Raw genomic sequence first — 22,603 nt, 5'->3', positions numbered from 1 at the left:
AGGTTCTAGAGAAATGCAAATATACACATAAACTTATTTTACAAACTTCATATATTTCAAAGTATTCTTAAAAAATAATTCTGGCCATTTGCTAATCAATTAGGAAGCATATTATCCAATTAGGAAAGAAAAAACTCACTCTCTAATCAATTAGAACATGTATCTAATATATTTTGGATTGAACTCACCACCTAATAAAATATAAATCCTCTTAATCGATTAACTCTGAAACTGGCTAGTTTTTTTTCCTAATTAGTTAGGTTTAATCAATTAGCGCCACATGCTAATAGATTAGAGAGCGACTTTGGTCCATATATTCTTTTCTTTTTTGGTCAAATTTCTTCTCCTATATAAAGGAGATCTCGTGTTCACTTAAAACATAATAAATATGATTTATACTATTTTCTTTTACTCGCCCTCTTCTTAGAAACCATTTTATACACTTTTCATTATTTTAGTGCTGAGAGAGTGAAAATTTTAAGTAATAGTTGTGTAATTTGATGTTTGAATCAGATCATGTTGTTACTATAAATCAAGAGTCTTCTACTTTTGTGACATTGTGATTTCTATAAAGGTTTCAAGTTAGACCTAAGTAAAAGCTAAGTGTAAGGATGTTCTGGGTTGATCCTGTGATAAAAACTCAAGTTGATAGTGAAATTCTCAAGGAGAAACTCTTGACGATTAAAGTAGGCCGCGTGGTTTAAGGTCGAAATAATATAAATTATGGTGTGCTCTTTCCTAAACCATCTCTTTTATTTTCTTTCAATTTATTTTCCTCACTTTGTCTTTTTTCTTAAAATTGATAAGTAAAATCAATCTTTTGAAAAACGTTTTCAAAAATCATTTAACAAAACTCACTTTCTTATGTATTTGAAGTCACTTGGTCAACACAATTGTACTAACTCTTCTTGTAATATGCCAATTAAGAGCTTGAATGCATTTGATTTATAAAAAACATGATCCTTTATCCTAGTCTAGTGGGACGTGCCATGTTATGAGGCTATTTTAATTTTTCATCGATATTGACCAGTATGGTTGTGCTCCATCAAAGAGTGTGATAGATGACTTATCTCTAAGGATATCTCATGATCTGGTGACGTCGTCCACATATCGAACACATGCCCTATTTTTAAATCTTATTTAATGTCTTTTGTGTGTCTCACATCATTGAAATGAGAAGGATGAGATATTGATATTATGCGTGTTTGGACTACTATACCTTTACATTTAATTTATATGTTGTTCGCAATGACTTCATAAAATCATTTTATAAATTGAATTCTAACTTTTCTTAATATTAATATAAGTTAACTTTATCTATTTTTTAATTTAAAATCTTCTATAATAGGTTGAAGAGATGACCAATAACCATATGCTCAAACTACAATTACAATTCTAAAATATCCACGTCATAAAAATTATTTTCTAAAAGTGTATTTGGCAAAGAAATTGGGAGAGTGTATCACTACCCCACTTAGCTTCTCTTTGGCTTCTTCTTTGGATGGATTCTATATTATTTATGATAAATGAATTAAGTTTTGAATAAAACAGGGGGTGTAAAGTATTAAGTGATAGTGTAAATAATACTTCACTAATTATGATCAATTGTTAATATCATTGGGCGTGTGAGTGAGTGTCTTGATGTTTAAGGAAATATTTTCGGGGTCCATTTTCCATTATCCACTAAATAAAAGTCATTAAGGATGTTTTTGTTATTTTATATATTAACCGACACTAATTATGTGTAATATTTTAGCAATTTTATGATACGATAAGATTTCCCAACATTTTCATGTAGGATAACACAGACTTTTCACACGTCACTTCAATGTCTTTTACATATAAAACGAAATCAGTTTATTTATTTTAATTCCAATAAAGTTTCTATGCATTTACATATTTTGTTGATTTCTTCTTCTTCTTAAACTGGGAGACTTGTATGATGGACAAAAGGAAAACATTTTAATTTGAATTAGAAAATCACATGTGATATATGTTAATATCTAATATTTTTCATTATCATTATTATTTTCCTTCAATCCTTGCTATAAAGAATTTATCATTTTTCCGAGGACTATTATCTTTATATGTGAAAACTTTATTGTTTTTGTCTCAATCATGATGTTTAAACATGTAAAGTGAAATAAGACATTCAAAACTCTTTTAAGAATCTCTGATGAGTTTCTCTTGATTTTCTAAATTCCCCCTTGTCTTCATCTTTGTGCTACTGATTTATTTTCCTTTATTTATCTTCTCTTCCTCCATTGTTGTGTGATTCCTCTATTAGGTGCTATTTGTTTTGGATGATTTCCTCTTGTCCCTCTTTCTTTTCTTTTTCGTTTCCTCTAGCTTTCTCTGTTTCCTGCTGCCATTATTATGAGATTGATGTAGAAAGTTTGTTATGGTAGTTATTAGTTGTTGTAACTAACCAATTATAAGTTAGTTATTTGGAGGGTAACTACTTCTCAAACTTACTTTCAATATATAAGTGAAAAATATGTAACTTGTACATTCATTCAATCAATGAGATGATTCTGAATTATTCTTTCTTATTATGAATTATTCTTTCTTATTATGAATCTCTCGTATTATAATATGGTATCAGAAGAAACTTTTTGATTTTCTTTTTCTTCCACACCTTTTGTTCATCTTTCTTCTTCATCTCGTGCTCACTTTTTTTGCTTTATTCTTCAATGGAAAATCATGATGATTCTTACTATTTCCACTCATCTGATCATCATGGGGTTGTTCTTGTTTCACAACCATTAACCGATGACAATTTCAATTCTCGGTGACGTGCCATGTTGATGGCTCTTGATGGAAAGAACAAGATTGATTTTGTGGATGACACACCTCAAAAATCAAAAGATCACTCTTCTCAATATCGTTCATGGATGAACAACAATAGACCTGCTTCTTCTTGGTTACTCAATTTAGTTTCCAAATAGATCTCTGCCAGTGTCATCTATGCTGCAAATGCTGCCGAAATTTGGAAGAAGCTTCAATATCGATTTCAACAGAAAAATGGTCCTCGAGTTTTTCAGTTAAAGAAGAATCTTCTCAGCTGAATACAAGGTACATCCAATGTCAGTTCTTACTGTAGCGGGGTTTTCGTTACCTTTAGGTTTATTGACTAAACCAAATGTAAACATACAATTTGAGTCGCCACCGCATTTTTATTTGTCCAAAGGAAAGGCTAAAAAGCGGACAAAAGTCAAGTAAGAAGTTTTATCAAATCAAAAACTAAAAAAAATGTCAGAGATCTGGGTAAGGGGGTTGGTTATGAAATTGGAAGGTTTTACGCATCCAAAACATCCTTAGTACTCTAAGGGAACCTTTTTTGCAAATATGTGTTGTAGGTTGGTATTTGTGAAAATATGTACAAAATATTGGGGGGATGAGAAGAGAATAGATTATATTTACAAGTTTGTTGTTTGAACGGATGAACCCATTGCCTACGTACCATCACAAAGGTAGGATCAAAACCTCGTAGTTCGGGGTAAAAATCACAAAGATTGGTGAATTGATTTGACCAAAAGCCTTAAGGTCTTTTGTTATCAAAGGGAGAAAACTCAACCTAAACCAACAATCCACCATGTGAGGAGAGCTTCAACATACTAGTGAGGGGTTAACCCTATAATAAGTATGGAAGGCTTATAATCCAATCACTAAGGATGAGGTGAGATTTACATCAACCACTATGATAACTCAAACCTATGACTAATGTTTATGAAAAGTTTTAACAAAGGTGGCCATTGGAACCACAAAAACAACATGAAGTGAGTTGTATTTACAAGTTAGACTTATTTACAAAATGAAGTCAAAGTTGGATTAAGATTTATTCACAATGGGTATTGATGAAAAGATTTTGAAAAGTCAAAGGCATAAGGCCTAAGTTTCTAATTTGAAAACAATGTCAAAATTTGCAAGAAAATATTTATTTGGCTTGGGTTAGAGTGAGGAGAAGAAGAGAAGGGCTAGTCCTAAAGCATACAAAGATAAGAGAGAAGATAAAACCATTGGAGTTCCTTTTCTTGAAATCATAGATATGATTCAAGATACTCCTTTCCTTTGGACTTAGCACACAATCAAGCAATCAAACAATTTAGATTCAAGCTCCTAGGATCTCCATTTGGCTTGTCTCTCTTAACTTGGCTACTCATGACAATGGTCCTCTTTACTATCTCAAGATGGAATCCCTATCACACAAAATCAAACATCAAAAAGTTCACAACACAATAAGAGGAATGGACAAAGAATAAGTTTTGGAAAGGAAGTCCTTTGAAGTCAACTTTGAGATTTAGCATTCTAAAGGCATGAGGCCTAGTTGCTCTTCAACAAATTTAGCATTCTAAAGGCATGAGGCCTAGTTGCTTTTGAACTCCTTTAAGCATAGGTATATCCTAATTCTAAGTCCTCTCTCCTTTTTATATTGGGTCCACACAAACAAACACAAAACCAACACAAGACAACAATACATTTATATACAATAATGAGCTCAAATGAGCAAAAGGAAAATGAAATAAACATAAAATAAGTGCTCAAGTGAGCAAAATGAAAAGCAATATGAATAAATGAGCAAGAAATAAAGTGCATTAAAGTAAATGGCAAGAAATTAAATGCTCAAATTTAAAGTTAGTAATTAGTATGGTTATGTTAGTTTGTCATAAGACAATTTAGCGCTATGTTAAGCAATCGTAAGTGGACTAATGTAGTAGTCACACCTATCTGAGACCGATCAATAAAACTATAGGCAAATAAACACAAGTTAGAGATCATGACTAGTAAGCCAAGCTCCAAAAACTTGTCATGCCAAAACAAGAGGGGAAAGGCCTTGTATGGACTTTAGGTTTTTTGCTTGACCAAGAAGCAACCTATCTTGGACACAAAGCAACTCACTTGATATTGGATCAAGTTGAGTTTGATTTGGATCAAAGAAGGTTAAACCTCTCATTTTTCAAGACCAACCATAAGACATTAACTCATTGGCCAAATTATAAAAAAAGAATGGGATGAAGATGAAATGGATGGAAAGAACATTCAAGCATCAAACACAAATGATCAAATGTGACTCAAATCATCATCAATCAATGTTAAACATAAGAGAAATGAAGATCACAAGTCAACAAGTCAACTACATTTCTTTGGTAATTTTTTAATAAAAAATAAATGCAAAATAAAATAAACAAAATATGGTCAAACCTTAAATTTAATTCAAATCAACTTCAACACGTCCAATTAAATTCTCATAGGTCTAACATGGTCAAACAAACTTTGACAAATTTTCTCAACAATTTTTGAAATCAGAAACTATTTAAAAACAATTAAAAACAATGAAAAATAACACAATATGAATTAAAATCTCAAATCAATTAAGAAATTGATGAGACTATTTTTCATTGAATTATCATGATCCATAGGTGTTAGGAAAATATTTTTGGAATTTTCAAATATCAGAAAGTAATTAAAAATGAATTAAAACTATTAAAAATTAAATAATTCATAAAAAATATTAAATGAAGTCACAAAAATAATAAAAAATCAAAATATGAAACTAGATTTTTCAAGAAATTTTTTGGCATTGGTCTCATATTTTTGTGACTCCAAAAAAAATATTTATGAATTTTTGAAAATAAAAGGAATTAAAATGGAATTAACAGAAAATAAGAAAATAGAAAAAATCGCAGCCACAAGATCCTTTCATTAATTGACGTGGCAATGATCATGGGGCTCAGAGGCGCGGTCACATGGTGTGCCTTGGTCAAACGCGCAACACATGGATTTAAAATAAGTCAAAACATTGGAAGGCCAAGATTAAAACGTTTGAGCGTGATCCAATGGCCTTGAAGCTACCACGTGGGGATGGTGGTGGAAACCACCATCTTCTCCGGCGATCTAACTAGATCCGGCCACCACGTGCAGGAAAACAAAGCTCAATGAAAATGAAAAATGAAGGTATCAAAATGAAGCGGAGGTGATGTACATCACCCTTGTAACCATGGATCATCCTCACAGTTCCTATTTAGAGAGAAACATGAGCTTGAAGATCATGGTACATGAACTGAAATGGCACGATTTTCAAAATTGAGACCACCACTGGCCTACCTCATGCATGAGGACTTCGGAAAACAGCACAAACCAAAGGAATCCACATTATATTGCAAGATCTAGATCAAGAAAGTATGGTGTTCTACCTCTGAAATGGAGCTTCAAACAACACGAATTCTCCAAGCTCTTGATCCAATTTTGATATGGAAGTGTGATGGTGATGCTAGGTTAATGAATTGAGTTGTGAAGATCAACTAATGATGTTGAAATTCAAGCTTGAAAAAGAGAATGAAAACTGAAAATTCCTTTAGTGAGGGTTTGGTTTTCAATTCAGCAGCACTTTAGATCTCCACTTGGTTGCCATTTGAATGAGACTGCACTTCTATTTATAGCTGGAATGTGATGCAAGACAATGCTTGGCTCGTGTGCATGAAGTTTGAACCCTCCTTGCATGGGCATGTACAGGCGCATGTAAGGCCCAAGAATGAATGCAAATCCATACTGAACTCAAATGGAAGTGAAATGGACGTGCAATTGGCTTGGCATTTGCTTGCACATGAAGTTATAATGTGAATTGCAAAAATGAACATAAACATAAAGCTCTTCGAAACTCACTCATGGAAAGTCCAAAAAATTAATGTGAGCAATGGTTGGAAATCCCTTGAAATAAGGAACAAAAGTCATGTTGGGAAAAATTCATTCGGCAATTGGAAATTTATGAAAACTGGCTGTGAAATTTTGGGTACAAAACATGTCTAGGTTCTCCTTTGAAAATTTTGCCAAAAGCAAGCATCTTCAAGCCCCTTTATTTCCATGATGCAAGCATCCAATGGAAAATCCTCCAACAACTAAGTTGTAGATATTTTCAAGATGATCAATTTAGACTTAAATTTTGCATCATTTGGATTTTTCATGAGAAAGTTATGGGCACTTGAAGTTGGACATTTTTCAAATTCAATGATTTAGGTCCAAAGTGACCTATAATGTTTTGTATTATCACATGTATTTATTTTAGGATTATGAAATTTTTTCCAACATAAAATTTTAAGTAGAGATCTTAAAATTTCCAATGCCTTTGGTCTCACCTCAAAATCATAAAAATTAAGGAAGTTAGGTCCTTGGGAAGTTGACCCAAAATTAGGGTTTCAGTCAAAATGACCTATAATGTTTTGAAATGAATGATGACCTTCCAAGTTTCAAATGGATTTTCGATGAACATGAAAGTTTTTCATATGGTTCTTAAGAACATTTTGGCTCTTTGGGTCATCTTCATTTGGCAAACACATCACAAGTTGTGTCTCAGTGATCCTCAGTTTAGTTAGATGACTTGACTGGTCAACTTCTCAAGGCCAAACTTCAAATCTTGATGAATGAATGATTGAGGATCCTCAAATAAGCTCATATATGCATAAAATAGTGAATGAAATAACTTACCTTGATTAAATTTGATCATAGGTTGAGGTTGCTTCATGAGCAAGGCACAATCAATGCACAATTGAATTAGGGTTTCCTTGGGAAACAATCCTCAAGCCCTTTGAGTTATCTTGATCAAATTGGCAAATTGAGACACTTGGGATACATATATGATGATTATAAGCTTTGTGTACCATTATCATGCTTGTTCTCATCTTCATCTAGCCATTTCATTTGAGCTTAGGAGCCTCCTAGGAGCATGGGAGCACATGATCACTTGAGCTTCAAAACAAAAGAGTTAGTGACATATTTTTGTGCTTTTGGTTAGTAAACAAATAATAAAAGCAATAATATACAATACAAGCATGCTTGGTGATCTCAAACCAGCTCACACAAGTCCCACCCCTAGGGTTAAGGAGCCACACATGCTATGATCCTTGAGGCAATGTATTGAGTAATGATATGATGCCATGAGAGATCTTAGGGTCAGAATTAGGGTCTTACAGATGCCCCTATTTATGGTCATTCTAGCCGGAGATATGAAGGTTAAAATCTTCGTCTCGACTAGGTAGAATAGGCTTAAATAATAACAAAGAGATGAATTTTGGTCCCTAAGAGACCTCATGATGCAAATGTATGCATGCAAAATAAAATCTTCATGGTGAATACTGCCACGAAGGAAGAGAAATCAGGAGGAATTGAAAAATCCATAGGAGTAACACACTCACTAGGGAGACAGAGACTCTGGGGGAAAATAAGGTGAAAATGCGTGAGCAGGTCACGACTTGAAAACTTCCTGGGAGACACGAAGGGATTCCATGAAAATAAATCGACAGAAAGACTCGAGATGACGCAAAGATGCATGTATTAAGGAATATGCCAATACAGTGGAACTATCCACAAAGGATACATCGGATAAAAATCCGGACTCAAACGGGGATGTCCACAAAGGACTCAGCTGAGGACGAAACAACGGGATATTACCGGCTACCGAGTAATAAACTCGAAGGGAGACATATTGTCAAATCACCGGTTACTGGGTGAGAGAGAAACACGCTCAGGGAGAATGAATATCTAAGACCGGTATAAGGGTGAGAGATATCAATCGTCCGAAACATCTGAGGAGGACCTAAAAGGCACATCTCAACTCAGGAAAATCTGACTCCATAGGGGACAAAAGTCATAATAGGGAGCAGAAGGAAGGAACACCAGGTATACCGGTTACTGGGCATATAATAGGTGACCAACCAGACGTGAATTAGGAACATATCCAAGACACTCATCATCAGAAAGGATGGCTGAAAAAGCAAACTCGACTTACAGGATGGGTATTCGATTCCATAAGGAAATACGAATCTTACTCGACTAGGGAAGAACAAGACTTCAACCGAAGAGCGCATGATACATATTATCTATTACCGTCATAACATAGATAACATACTCACATGGAAGATTATCCACAACCGGTTATTGGGTTAATAAAGGATAAATCGACCGAAAATAAAGGACATCGGGATACCGGGTACTGGGTATAAAATGATGACCAATCAAAAGGAGAAACAATCATCACCAAACAAGGGTAGATGAAAGATGACTCGCGGGGGATGAATTGCTTGACAGAAGCAATTATCCAGAGATATATCACCGGTTACTGGGTGGTATACTCAAAAACAAAGGAATATCGATACCGGTTACTGGTAAAGATAACCAACAAATAGGGGATTACATCTACCGGTTACTGGGTAGAAAACCACAGAAGTAGGACTTACAACTACCGGTTACTGGGTAGAAGGCCACAAGATCCACTAGGGAAAAGGATGAACAATTACTGGTTACTGAGCAATTGATCAACTAAACCACAGGGAGCCGCAGGGTAATAACAAGAATGGAGTCAATCTAGGAACAATCTAGAGAGACACACTTAAACAAGACTCGACCCGATGACGATATAACTCAGGGGAGTAATTCCATCCCAATACACAACTTGTGAGAAAACTGAAACAATAATCATCCACGAGGGCATAACTCAGTGGGGAATAAAAGGAAAGATAAACACTTTCTGCCTATGAGGCTGACTCTATATGGAGAGATCAGACACAAACATCTGCTTGGGGAAGGATATTTCACCAATAGCAGGAGATAACAAGCAAAGATATATGGCAAAGAATGCATCATGAATATCTGAATACTATGATTATGCATGTATATGCATGATTTGTGTGTGATTAATGCTAACAGACAAACATATCTAACACAAATAGGCTCAAGAGCCACGAACGAACATCCGACACAACATCTTCAAAAAGAAATACAAGGCCCACAGGAGAAATCAGTTCTGGAAGGGATGATCTAATACCAGGAGACATAGACCACCGCTGGGGATATGCAAAGGTCACAGCTTCCGACTGTCGGGGATTTTCCAACAACTCACGGGAACGGGCTGCTGAAAACCAAATAAGATCAGACGTAGAAGAAACTCTACTGAGGAACTTATCAAGGAATGATGTGAAACTCTGTGGGGAGCAACCTCCAGACAGATACTCATCAATCAAGACACTCCCTTTTATCTGCTGGAGAAACATCTCTGCTAAGGGGAGAAAAAACAATTTGCTTAGTTGAGGAAGGCAACAACACATCTTCCTCATCATCTCCCAATACTCAAGAGAAATCTTCAAACCCGGAGGGGATACAAATTACCAAACTTGGGTCAAGCAAACCTGCAGGGGATAAACTGTAGGCAACCCTACTGGGGATAAATTGTTAGTACTCCCGAAGGAACTGTCCTGGCTGAGGGAAACGGAAACGAATCCTTTGTCAACACGTTGGGGATGAAAAGGGAAACAAGCCCTTCACCGAATGTTCTAAATAATTGCTTGCTGAGGAGACAAACGGAAAGTTGATGAAGAGGATATCAATATGTCATAATATGAACAAATGTCTTACCTTTTGGAAATCGTACTATCCTTGGGAGAGCACTGAAGACGTTTCGACTATCCTTTCAGTCATTGTGAATGTTCATTTTGTTTGAAACAGTTTATAAAATTTTATTTGTTTAAAACAATGATATTTGTCAATTAAAATATACAAACATTTTTTAAACAGAAACAAGTAAGAGTGCAAAGAATTGGATAAAGGCTCAAATTTATTTGATAGAATGGTAGTCCACAAATGGCGAGACTCTATAGATCTTTACAAGTTTGAAATTGGTGATATACATGGAAAAAAGGGCTACGTTGAACATAATGACCGTTTCCCCACCAACGCTGAATCCAATGTATTTGAAGCTTCAGTTGACGATGACTGAGCGAGAATCTTTGACAGAAGACAATTGTAGAACAAAGTCTTATCAGGATGCAGTAACTTGCCAAATCCCTAATTCTTGCCACGATTGCCCCAGGGTGAGGTACTCAATCTAACGGGATATATATATATATATATATATATATATATATATATATATATATATATATATATATATATATATATATATATATATATATTCATTTTTTATGTCTCTAACTTTTGCCTGGACCTCCCTTTCGGGTTTTCAATCCACTGAGACGCTCATTTTTGCCTAAGTCGCCCTTTCGGGTTTTCAACTTAGCGAGTTGTTCTTTTCTTATTTTTAGGCGAAGTATTTCTTGACTGCATCTGAATTCACAGGACGAGTGAAATCCTCCCCATCCATAGTTGTAAGCAACAAAGCACCGCCTGAAAAGGCTCTCTTAACAACATATGGACCTTCATAGTTTTGAGTCCACTTGCCCCTGGAATCGGGCGCCGAAAGACAAGACTTTCTTGAGCACAAGGTCACCTTCTCGGAACACACGAGGCTTGACCTTCTTATCAAAGGCTTTCTTCATCTTTTGTTGATATAACTGACCATGGCACATGGCAGTTAATCTCTTCTCCTCTATCATATTCAGTTGATCATAACGACTCTGAACCCATTCAGCCTCAGCCAACTTGGCTTCCATCAAGACTCTCATTGATGGGATCTCAACCTCCACGGGGAGCACAACCTCCATGCCATATACAAGAGAGAAAGGGGTTGCTCCTGTTGAAGTGCGAACAGATGTACGATAGCCATGCAAAGCAAATGGCATCATCTCATGCCAATCTTTGTACGTAACAACCATCTTCTGGATAATCTTCTTGATGTTCTTATTAGCAGCTTCAACAGCCCCATTCATCTTGGGTCTATAGGGAGAAGAATTATGATGTGCAATCTTGAACTCGCAACACAACTCTTTCATCATCTTGTTGTTCAAGTTAGATCCATTATCAGTAATGATCTTGTCTGGCACACCATATCGGCATATGAGTTGATTCTTGATAAACTTCACAACCACCTGCCTGGTCACGTTTGCATACGATGCCGCTTCAACCCACTTGGTGAAGTAATCAATGGTTACGAGAATAAAACGGCGATCGTTTGACGCCTTAGGTTCAATCATGCCAATCATGTCAATTCCCCACATGGAGAAAGGCCATGGTGAGGAAATAACATTCATAAGTGTCGGGGGAATATGAATCTTATCCACATAAATCTGACACTTGTGGCATTTCTTCACATATTTGCAGTAGTCAGACTCCATTGTCAGCCAATAGTAGCCTGCTCTCAACATCTTTTTCACCATAGCATGTCCATTGGAATGAGTACCAAATGAACCCTCATGGACTTTAGTCATCAACAGGTCTGCTTCGTGTCTATCCACGCATCTGAGCAGAACCATGTCAAAATTCCTCTTGTAAAGCACATCACCATTGAGGTAGAAACTGCCAGATAGTCTCCTCAAAGTCTTCTTGTCTTTAACAGATCCCCCAGGCGGGTAAGTCTGACTTTGAAGAAAACACTTGATATCATAATTCCACGGCTTATCATCTTTCACTTCTTCAACTACAAATACATGAGTTGGTCTATCCAAGCGCATCACGGTAATATTGGGGACTTCATTCCAATACTTCACTACAATCATTGAAGCAAGCGTAGCAAGAGCATCTGCCATCCGATTCTCATTTCGAGGAATATGATGGAAGTCGACTTCAGTAAAGAAAGTTGAAATCCTCCTCGCATAATCTCTATATGGGATGAGGCCAGGCTGATTCGTCTCCCATTCACCCTTAATCTGATTAAAAACAAGGGCCGAATCACCATAAACATCAAGATGTTTGATCCTAAGATCAATACACTCTTCCAAACCCATAATACAGGCCTCATACTCCGCCATATTATTCGTGCATTTGAAGGTTAGCCTTGCTGCAAAAGGAAAACGTGTGCCTTAAGGAGTAATAATCACTGCCCTAATACCATTTCCATACTGATTAACAGCACCATCGAACACCATACCCCATCGGGAACCAAACTCTGGCCCTTCATCAAGCGTAGGCTCATCACAAATTTTCATCTTCAAGTACATAATCAATGGTCTCCCTTCAATAGGCGGAGACAGAATCGGAGGCTCAGACAAATACTCTTTGATACTATCAAAGGCCTTTTGGCAATCCTCGGTCCAATCATGACGTTGATCTTTCCGTAGGAGCTTGAATATAGGCGCACATGTGGCAGTCATGTGGGATATAAATCTCGAAATGTAATTCAAGCGGCCAAGAAAACCTCGGACTTGCTTTTCAGTTTTGGGCGCATGCATCTCTTGTATTGCTTTGACCTTAGCAGGATCAACTTCAATACCTCTCTCGCTGATAATAAAGCCCAATAGCTTGCCGGAACACACTCTAAATGTACACTTGTTCGGGTTCAGGCGGAGTTTGTACTTCCTCAAATGCTGTAAAAGCTTCAACAAGTTCTACATGTTCAACTTCCGTTTTCGACTTCGCAATCATATCATCAACATACACCTCAATCTCCTTGTGCATCATATCATGAAACAAGGTAGTCATAGCTCGTTGATACGTGGCTCCAGCGTTCTTCAAACCGAAGGGCATCACTTGATAACAGAATGTTCCCCAAGGTGTGATGAATGTTGTCTTTTCCATATCCTCGGGTGCCATTTTAATCTGATTATAACCGGAAAATCCGTCCATAAATGAAAAGACATTGAATTTAGCCGTATTGCCTACCAACATATCAATGAAATCATCTTTTGGACTAGCTTTATTCAAGTCACGGTAATTTACACATATTCGGACTTTTCCATCTTTCTTAGGCACGGGCACAATATTGGCCACCCATTGAGGATATGTAGAAGTCACCAGAAACCCAGCATCAATTTGCTTCTGAACTTCTTCTTTAATTTTCACTGCCATATCAGGATGAGTTCTTCTGAGCTTCTGCTTCACAGGCACAAACTCAGGCTTCAACGGCAAGAAATGTTGCACAATATCAGTATCTAGACCAGGCATGTCTTCATACGACCAGGCAAAGACGTCGACATATTCTCATAGCAACTCAATCAACCCCTTCTTCACAGACTCTTCAAGGAGTGCCCCAATATTTAATTCGCGAATGTAGTCTTCAGACCCCAAGTTGACTGTTTCCAGATTCTCAAGATGCGGCTGAATGATCTTCTCTTCGTGCTCAAGCAGACGGGTAATCTCATCAGGAATCTCTTCAACATCATCTTCTTCTGCCTCAAATACAGGGAACTCAAAGTTGGGAGATGGTGTTGGATCATTATGTTCAATGGGTTTGATCAACCTGCATAATGATTTTGAGTATAAAAGAGATTTCAGAATTCAAACAAGGTAAATCATTATGCAGATGAAAAGATTGATTTTATTCTCTTTTTTAGGGTTTTATGGTGATCACCAATTTCATGCAAAAAGCAAAAAGGAAAAATAATTTGGAAAAACAAACATTTAACATGTGATTATTGAATGAATATCATTGTATTAATCAAATTATGCCAACAATGGCATCACTTCTCCTTTTGGCATGAGAGAAGGGTTTTCAAACAAAATGAACACATTACGTTGACTTATGGATAACTGTTGGAATATCAACAACGACCCAATTATTGCAGATCCCGCCAGGTATGATAGAGTTGCCAAGGTCTTACTCTTCATCATCTTCAACAATGGCAGTTGCTTCCTGATCTTCAACAGTGTGGATAAAACATCCACTCTGGAACAGCCCACGCTCATTGGAAACGCCAGAAGAATACCCTATGCCAGCTCGGGACTTGTTATCTTCCAACTTTATCATTTTCCCCAAACCGGTAGTTGCACCATGCTCAATGGCCAACTTCGTATCACTATAGGAGACAAATGAGGAAAGTCTTTTCCTTGAAGGCTCAGCAATAGATAAGGCTTGGAACGGAGTCACAACCTCATCCTCAGCATCAATATAGGAGAAGGAAGATAAATGACTGACCAAGAGAGCCTTCTCTTCCCCTATCACCACCAACTTTTTGTTCTTGACAAACTTCTACTTTTGGTGTAGGGTGGATGTCACGGCGTCTGCCTCGTGAATCCATGGCCGACCTAGCAAACAGCTGTAAGACGGATGAATATCCATGACCTGGAAAGTGATCTGGAAATCACTAGGTCCAATCTTGATCGGGAGTTCTAATTCGCCGATCACGGTTTTGCATGATCCATCAAACGCCTTCACAACCACTCCACTCTGCCTCATGGGAGGCCCCTGGTACGAAAGCTTAGCAAGAGTGGATTTTGGCAACACATTAAGTGATGATCCTGTGTCCACTAACACATTGGACAAGGCATCGTCCTTACAGTTCATAGATATGTGTAAAGCTAAATTGTGGTCTTTTTCCTCCTCGGGAAGATCAGCGTCACAGAAGCTCAAATTGTTGCAAGCGGTTATATTTGCAACAATGCTATCAAACTATTCTATTGTGACATCGTGGTCCACATATGCCACATCCAACACCCTCTGCAAAGCTTCGCGTTGTGGCTCAGAATTCATCAACAAAGATAAGACAGATATCTTTGATGGAGTTTGTAGCAGCTGATCAACAACATTATATTCACTCCTTTTGATGAGCCTCAGCATCTCATCACCATCCTCTTTCAAAATGCCAGACTGGCCAACCAGGAAAGGAGTATCATTATTCTTGACAACAACAGGGTCAACACCCTTCACAACAAGAATAGAATTATTAGAAGAAGAAGTCCCCACGGGACCAGAAGGATTAACAACAGTTCTCTTCATGACATCTTCATGGGGTTTCGGTTGCGCCGAGAAAACACGACCACTACGGGTCACACCACTGACGTCTGAAATGCTTACAACAGAAGTTGAGGGCAACGACACCTCCTTCCCATCTTCTAGCATGATTGCGTTGTATCGGTAGGGAACAACTTTGTCTGATACATACGGGACAGGGCCCGCTGGCTTGATCACAAGAGCTGGTGATACCTTCTTCTTGCTGCCATCATACCTGATAACAACAGGCTTAGGAATTTTAAACACTGGGGTGATAACATCAACTTCGTCCTAATTACGATTCTGAAGTATTTCGATCATCCCCTGATCAATCATCTCTTGGATGTCCTTTCTTACTTATCGCTATCCTCTCTCATTGATAGTGCACACCTGACACCTATCATGGTAATGCTCGTAGTGGCTGTGTTCACACAACAGCTTATGCATCTCGACCAAAGATTGCCTTATGTCATTCACATAAAGGACTTTATATTTGCCAGGACATCCCTGGACCATGTTAACAACTGCCTTCCCATGCTCGGGCAATGGGTTCTTCTTAACATTTGGACCTACGTCCTCGAAAAACAATATCCCACTCCTCACAAGGTCTTGCACCTTGGTCTTTAATGGGTAACAGTTCTCCACATCATGTCCGGGAGCACCAGAATGATATACGCAATGAAGCTCGGGCTTATACCACCACTGAGGGTTGGTTGGTACAACAGGAGGATCTCGTGGAGTTATCAACTTCCTGTCTATTAATGAAGGATACAATTCAGCATAAGTAATTGGAATTGGGTCAAAAGTTACCCTCTTCCTCTCGTAGTTGCTGGTGCTGGTGTTATTATTGTTGCGAGGCTGGTAGGCTTGTTGTTGTTGACGATGTTGTTGTTGTTGTTGATGATGAACTTCTCTAAAAGCAGGTGCTATATGAGCCACTTGGTGCTGGTTGACGGCAGGACGCACATCCTTCCTCCTTACAAAGGGCCTTCTTTTAATATGGTAGGACACAACATGAGTCTCTCCCTCCTTCTTTCTCGCAAAGCCTCCATACTTCTTTGTTGAGGAGCTGTCATCTCTAGACAAACGTCCTTCACGGACCCCTTCCTCCAATCTCATCCCCATATTCACCATCTCGGTGAAGTCTGAGGGAGCGTTGGCAATCATTCTTTCATAATAGAAAGAGTTCAAAGTCTTCAAGAAGATTTTTGTCATCTCCTTCTCTTCTAGGGGTGGCACTATCTGAGCTGCCAATTCTCGCCATCTCTGGGCGTACTCCTTGAAGGTCTCCTTGTCCTTCTGCGACATCGCCCTCAATTGGTCCCTGTCTGAATCCATATCCATATTATATTTATACTACTTGACGAAGGCCTTGCCTAGATCGTTGAAAGAGCGGATGCTTGCACTCTCCAGCCCCATATACCATCGGAGTGCAGAACCTGTTAGGCTATCCTGAAAGTAGTGGATCAACAGTTGATCATTATCAGTCTGTGTTGACATCTTGCGAGCATACATCACAAGACGGCTGAGCGGGCAAGTATTTCTCTTATACTTCTCAAAGTCAGGTACTTTGAATTTAACAGGGATCTTCACGTTAGGCACCAGGCACAACTCAACAGCACTTTTACCAAAGAGGTCCTTACCCCTCAAAGTCTTCAGTTCCTTGCGCAGCTCAAGGAATTGATCTTTCATTTCGTCTATCTTTTCATATACGTCTGGGGCCTCAGACGGCTCAGAATGATTGGTGGTGTCTTCAACACGGGGTAAGGTGTGCACAACGGGAGGTGGCACAGATAGGACCGGGCTAGATGCTGGCAAAGAAGCGAGAGTAGGAGCAAAACCCTCTGGTATGAAATTGGCAGGCATTCCCCAAGGGAACCCGACTGGCATTGACGGAGAAAAGTGGGTTGTTGCACCAGGCACAGTTGACGTTGCTATCTCAGATATGACAGTCCTCGCGGGAGGATTTGCAGGAGTAGGCGAAGCTTGGCTTTGGGAAGCCAGGACTGACTCCATCATGGAAGTCAGCCTAGCGATCTCTTCCTTCAGGTCCCTGTTCTCTTGCTCTAAATGGTCAATTATCCTCGGATGATTAGCTCTGGTATTATACCGCTGCGTAAGCTTGTCTTCAAAATAAATGAAGAGCAACGAGTTAGACCACTGATCAAGAGCTCAAAACAAAACCTGCTTATGCACATGATGCATGCAATGTTTGTGCATATGTTTTTTTTTTATTTGAGGAACTTTATAGAGATCTATTTGCAAATGTTTGAAAGTATTTAACTTTTAAGACATATATGGAATACTCATAGTAATAATATTTGGAAAAAAAATTTACACCAAAGAAGTAATACAGTTTTGGTAACCAAATACAATACAAGAGAAAAGGAGAATGAACATCCTATGGATTCCTAGAAGCAATCATTCAAAGCTCTCGAGATCGGAAGATAAGTTGCATGAAGCCTCTTCACCTCTCTCTCATAAGCTGCTTCCATATCGGCCTTCTCCTTGGCGACTGATCATACTTCCTCTTCCAAAACCTAGATGAGTGAGGAAGAAGAGAAGTAACCATATCATCAGACTCATCAATAACCTGATTCTCTAGAAATTCTATCATTGCATCCTTATCTTTGAGCCGCTGAAGAAGTTCCTCACGCTCACGAACCCATGCACACGAACGATCTTCATCTCTCAACTCCTCTACTCCTTGGTTAGGGAGGGTTGACGGACCAACCATAACCATAGGAGTAGGCCTTGGATAATCGTATGGCATGTGGTACTCAAGAGCTCTCTTCCTCACCCAAGCGGTGTAGGGTTCCAAAGCAATGCAATTCATTAGACCAAGCTCATTCCTTCCCTTCTTATGAACTTTGCGCTAGGCGCGGACCATCCCACCCTTCAAGTTCTAGGGATCTTTACCCTCTTGAAAGAATATACCTTCCAACAAAATGTTGTTGGGCTTATCCTTTAAGGGGAACCCAAGCTGACGACGAGCCAAAGCAGGATTGTAGTTGATTCTGTCACATGTACCAAGAAGGGGTACATTGGAGAACTCACCACAAGAATCATTAATCTGAACTCCATCATAGACACGGTTATACCAAGAGATATCATCCTTAGTGAGAGACATAAGTCTCGCAGACCACCGTAGACATCCCTTGTTCTCCTTGAAGGAGAGCGTCTGAGGCAAGTGCGAAATGAACCACTTGTACAACAGAGGCAGACAACACACAATGGATCCACCACCCTTTGCATTCCTCATATGCAAAGAGAAATAAGTATCACCCAACAGAGTCAGAACGGGATTAAGAGAAGAGAAAATCCTAATAGCGTTCACATCTACAAAATTGTCGATGTTGGGAAATAACACTAGCCCATAGATGAGTAGTACAAATATGGCTTCAAAGGCGTCCTCACTCATGGCCTTCCCAAACAAAGTAGCTTGGGTAATGAGAAAATAAGGTGGGAGACCTTGAATTCCACCTTTGGTAGTCATATGAGCAACAATATCAGATACATCTATGTGAAGCATACCTTCTCCAAACCACTGAACGATAATTGTTCCAGGATAGGTATACCCACATGATAGGCATACTCCTCAAGTGTAGGCAAGAGCTGGAAATCCGAAAAAGTGAAGCACCGATACAGGGGATCGTAGAACTGCACCAACACACTCATCAGGCCTTCATCCACCTTGGTAGAAAGAATAGACAGGAGCTTCCCATGGCGAGCTTTGAATTCCAAAGGCTCTAATACATAAGATGTTAAACTCCTTAACTCTTTCAAGTCGGGTTGTCTGAAACAGTACTTCTTCGTATTCCTTCTTTACTTATCCATGTCTGAAAATTTGCAAATAGACCTCTTAAGTTCCTTGAAAACTTTCTTTGTTGATGATATGGATGCGAATGAATGCATGAATGCATGGATGCAACAATCACACTTAAGGATCAAGCAAGTCACACCACACAAAGGTCACGGGATGGCTCAAGTCATCGTCAATATCAATCATCCATTTTGGGGGATTATGGCTTACACCTTATCAACACCCAAGTTCCATTGATATTGAGGATATACGAGAACGGATCAACCGCGAATCAAGGGTTTTTGTAAGTCACGAGCATGGAGTCTCGGTTGAGAACCACCCAAGGGGAGTGTACTATGGTTAAACCTGACAATCATGTTCTAAAAAGGTCCCCATAGTCATCATCTCATCTTTCGGATATTATCGGATAAAACGACTACTCGCATTCCAAAAATATTCTCAAGAGAGACTCTTATGAGTGTAGTATCGCTTAACAATTGTATCAAATCTTACACTTGAACGACCTTCGCACTACATCCTAAAATAGGCCAAGATGGGCTAGGTATCTAAGGTCCTTGGCTTCTAAGGTTTATATTAGAAAGAGTAATACCTAACCACGATTACTCGTGTGACATTATTGATCCCAATAAGATCTCCACCAAGTGAATGGGCTTGCAAGACAACTTGTTAAGGAATAACTCCACACAAGTCAACAAGACTATGACATTCTCCTATCATAAGTGCACTCGAGTTCGGGTATAAAACTCATCTTACAAGAAACCACCAAGCATACAAGCAATTGATATATATCAAGCAATTCATACATTACAAACAATACAGTCATCCCAAATTTGCACAAAAATATGTCACCAATAAATATAAACATACAACACACATAGGCAAAAAGTAGGCTAAACCCACTAGGAAGTGTTATCTCCTTAGCAGAGTCGCCACTTTTCTGTAGCGGGGTTTTCGTTGCCTTTAGGTTTATTGACTAAACCAAAAGTAAACATACAATTTGAGTCGCCACCGCATTTTTATTTGTCCAAAGGAAAGGCTAAAGAGCGAACAAAATCCAAGTAAGAAGTTTTATCAAATCAAAAACTAATAAAAATGTCAAAGATCTGGGTAAGGGGGTTGGTTATGAAATGGGAAGGTTTTACGCACCCAAAACATCCTTAGTACTCTAAGGGAACCCTTTTTGCAAATATGTGTTATAGGTTGGTGTTTGTGAAAATATGTACAAAAGATTGGGGGGATGAGAAGAGAATAGATTATATTTACAAGTTTGTTGTTTGAATGGATGAACCTATTGCCTACGTACCATCACAAAGGTAGGATAAAAACCTTGTAGTTCGGGGTAAAAATCACAAAGATTGGTGAATTAATTTGACCAAAAGCCTTAAGGTCTTTTGTTATCAAAGGGAAAAAACTCAACCTAAACCAACAATCCACCATGTGAGGAGAGCTTCAACATACTAGTGAGGGGTTAACCCTATAATAAGTATGGAAGGCTTATAATCCAATCACTAAGGATGAGGTGAGATTTACATCAACCACTATGATAAATCAAACCTATGACTAATGTTTATGAATTTTTTTAATAAAGGTGGCCATTGGAACCACAAAAACAACTTGAAGTAAGTTGTATTTACAAGTTAGACTTATTTACAAAATGAAGTCAAAGTTGGATTAAGATTTATTCACAATGGGTATTGATGAAAAGATTTTTAAAAGTCAAAGGCATAAGGCCTAGGTTTCTAATTTGAAAACAATGTCAAAATTTGCAAGAAAATATTTATTTGGCTTGGGTTAGAGTGAGGAGAAGAAGAGAAGGGTTAGTCCTAAAGCATACAAAGATAAGAGAGAAGATAAAACCCTTGGAGTTCCTTTTCTTGAAATCATAGAGATGATTCAAGATGCTCATTTCCTTTGGACTTAGCACACAATCAAGCAATCAAACAATTTAGATTCAAGCTCCTAGGATCTCCATTTGGCTTGTCTCTCTTAACTTGGCTACTCATGACAATGGTCCTCTTTACTATCTCAAGATGGAATCCCTATCACACAAAAGCAAACATCAAAAAGTTCACAATATAATAAGAGGAATGGACAAAGAATAAGTTTTGGAAAGGAAGTCCTTTGAAGTCAACTTTGAGATTTAGCATTCTAAAGGCATGAGGCCTAGTTGCTCTTCAACAAATTTAGCATTCTAAAGGCATGAGGCCTAGTTTCTCTTGAACTCCTTTAAGCATAGCTATATCCTAATTCTAAGTCCTTTCTCCTTTTTGCATTGGGTTCACACAAACAAACACAAAACCAACACAAGACAACAATATATTTATATGCAATAATGAGCTCAAATGAGCAAAAGGAAAATGACATAAACATAAAATAAGTGCTCAAGTGAGCAAAATGAAAAGCAATATGAATAAATGAGCAAGAAATAAAGTGCATTAAAGTAAAGGGCAATAAATTAAATGCTCAAATTTAAAGTTAGTAATTAGTATGGTTATGTTAGTTTGTGTAGCGGGGTATTCGTTACCTTTAGATTTATTGACTAAATCAAATGTAAGCATACAATTCGAGCCGCCACCGCACTTCTATTTATCCAAAGGAAAGGTTAGAAAGCGAACAAAAACCAAGTAAGAAGTTTTATGAAATTAAAAACTAATAAAAATGTCAGAGATCTGGAAAAGGGGGTTGGTCATGAAATGGGAAGGTTTTAAGCATCCAAAACATCCTTAGTACTCTAAGGGAGCCCTTTTTGAAAATGTGTATTTTAGGTTGGTATTTATGAAAAGATTTGTGCAAACAAGATTGGGGAGATGAGAAAAGAATATACATATTATTTACAATTTTGTTGTTTGAACGGATAAACCCATTGCCTACGTACCATCACAAGGATAGGATCAAAACCTCGTAGTTCGGGATAAAAATCTCAAAAAGATTGGTGAATTGATTTGATCAAAAGCCTTAAGGTCTTTTGTTATCAAAGGGAGAAAACTCAACCTAAACCAACAATCCACCATGTGAGGAGAGCTTCAACATACTAGTGAGGGATCCACCCTATAATAAGTATGGAAGACTTATAGTCCAATCACTAAGGATGAGGTGAGGTTTACATCAACCACTATGATAACTCAAACATATGGCTAATGTTTATGAAAGGCAATGCTTGGCTCGTGTGCATGAAGTTTGAACCCTACTTG

Source organism: Lathyrus oleraceus, chromosome 7, assembly GCF_024323335.1.
Source record: "Lathyrus oleraceus cultivar Zhongwan6 chromosome 7, CAAS_Psat_ZW6_1.0, whole genome shotgun sequence".
NCBI lineage: Eukaryota > Viridiplantae > Streptophyta > Magnoliopsida > Fabales > Fabaceae > Lathyrus > Lathyrus oleraceus.
This window is presented reverse-complemented; position numbering follows the sequence as displayed.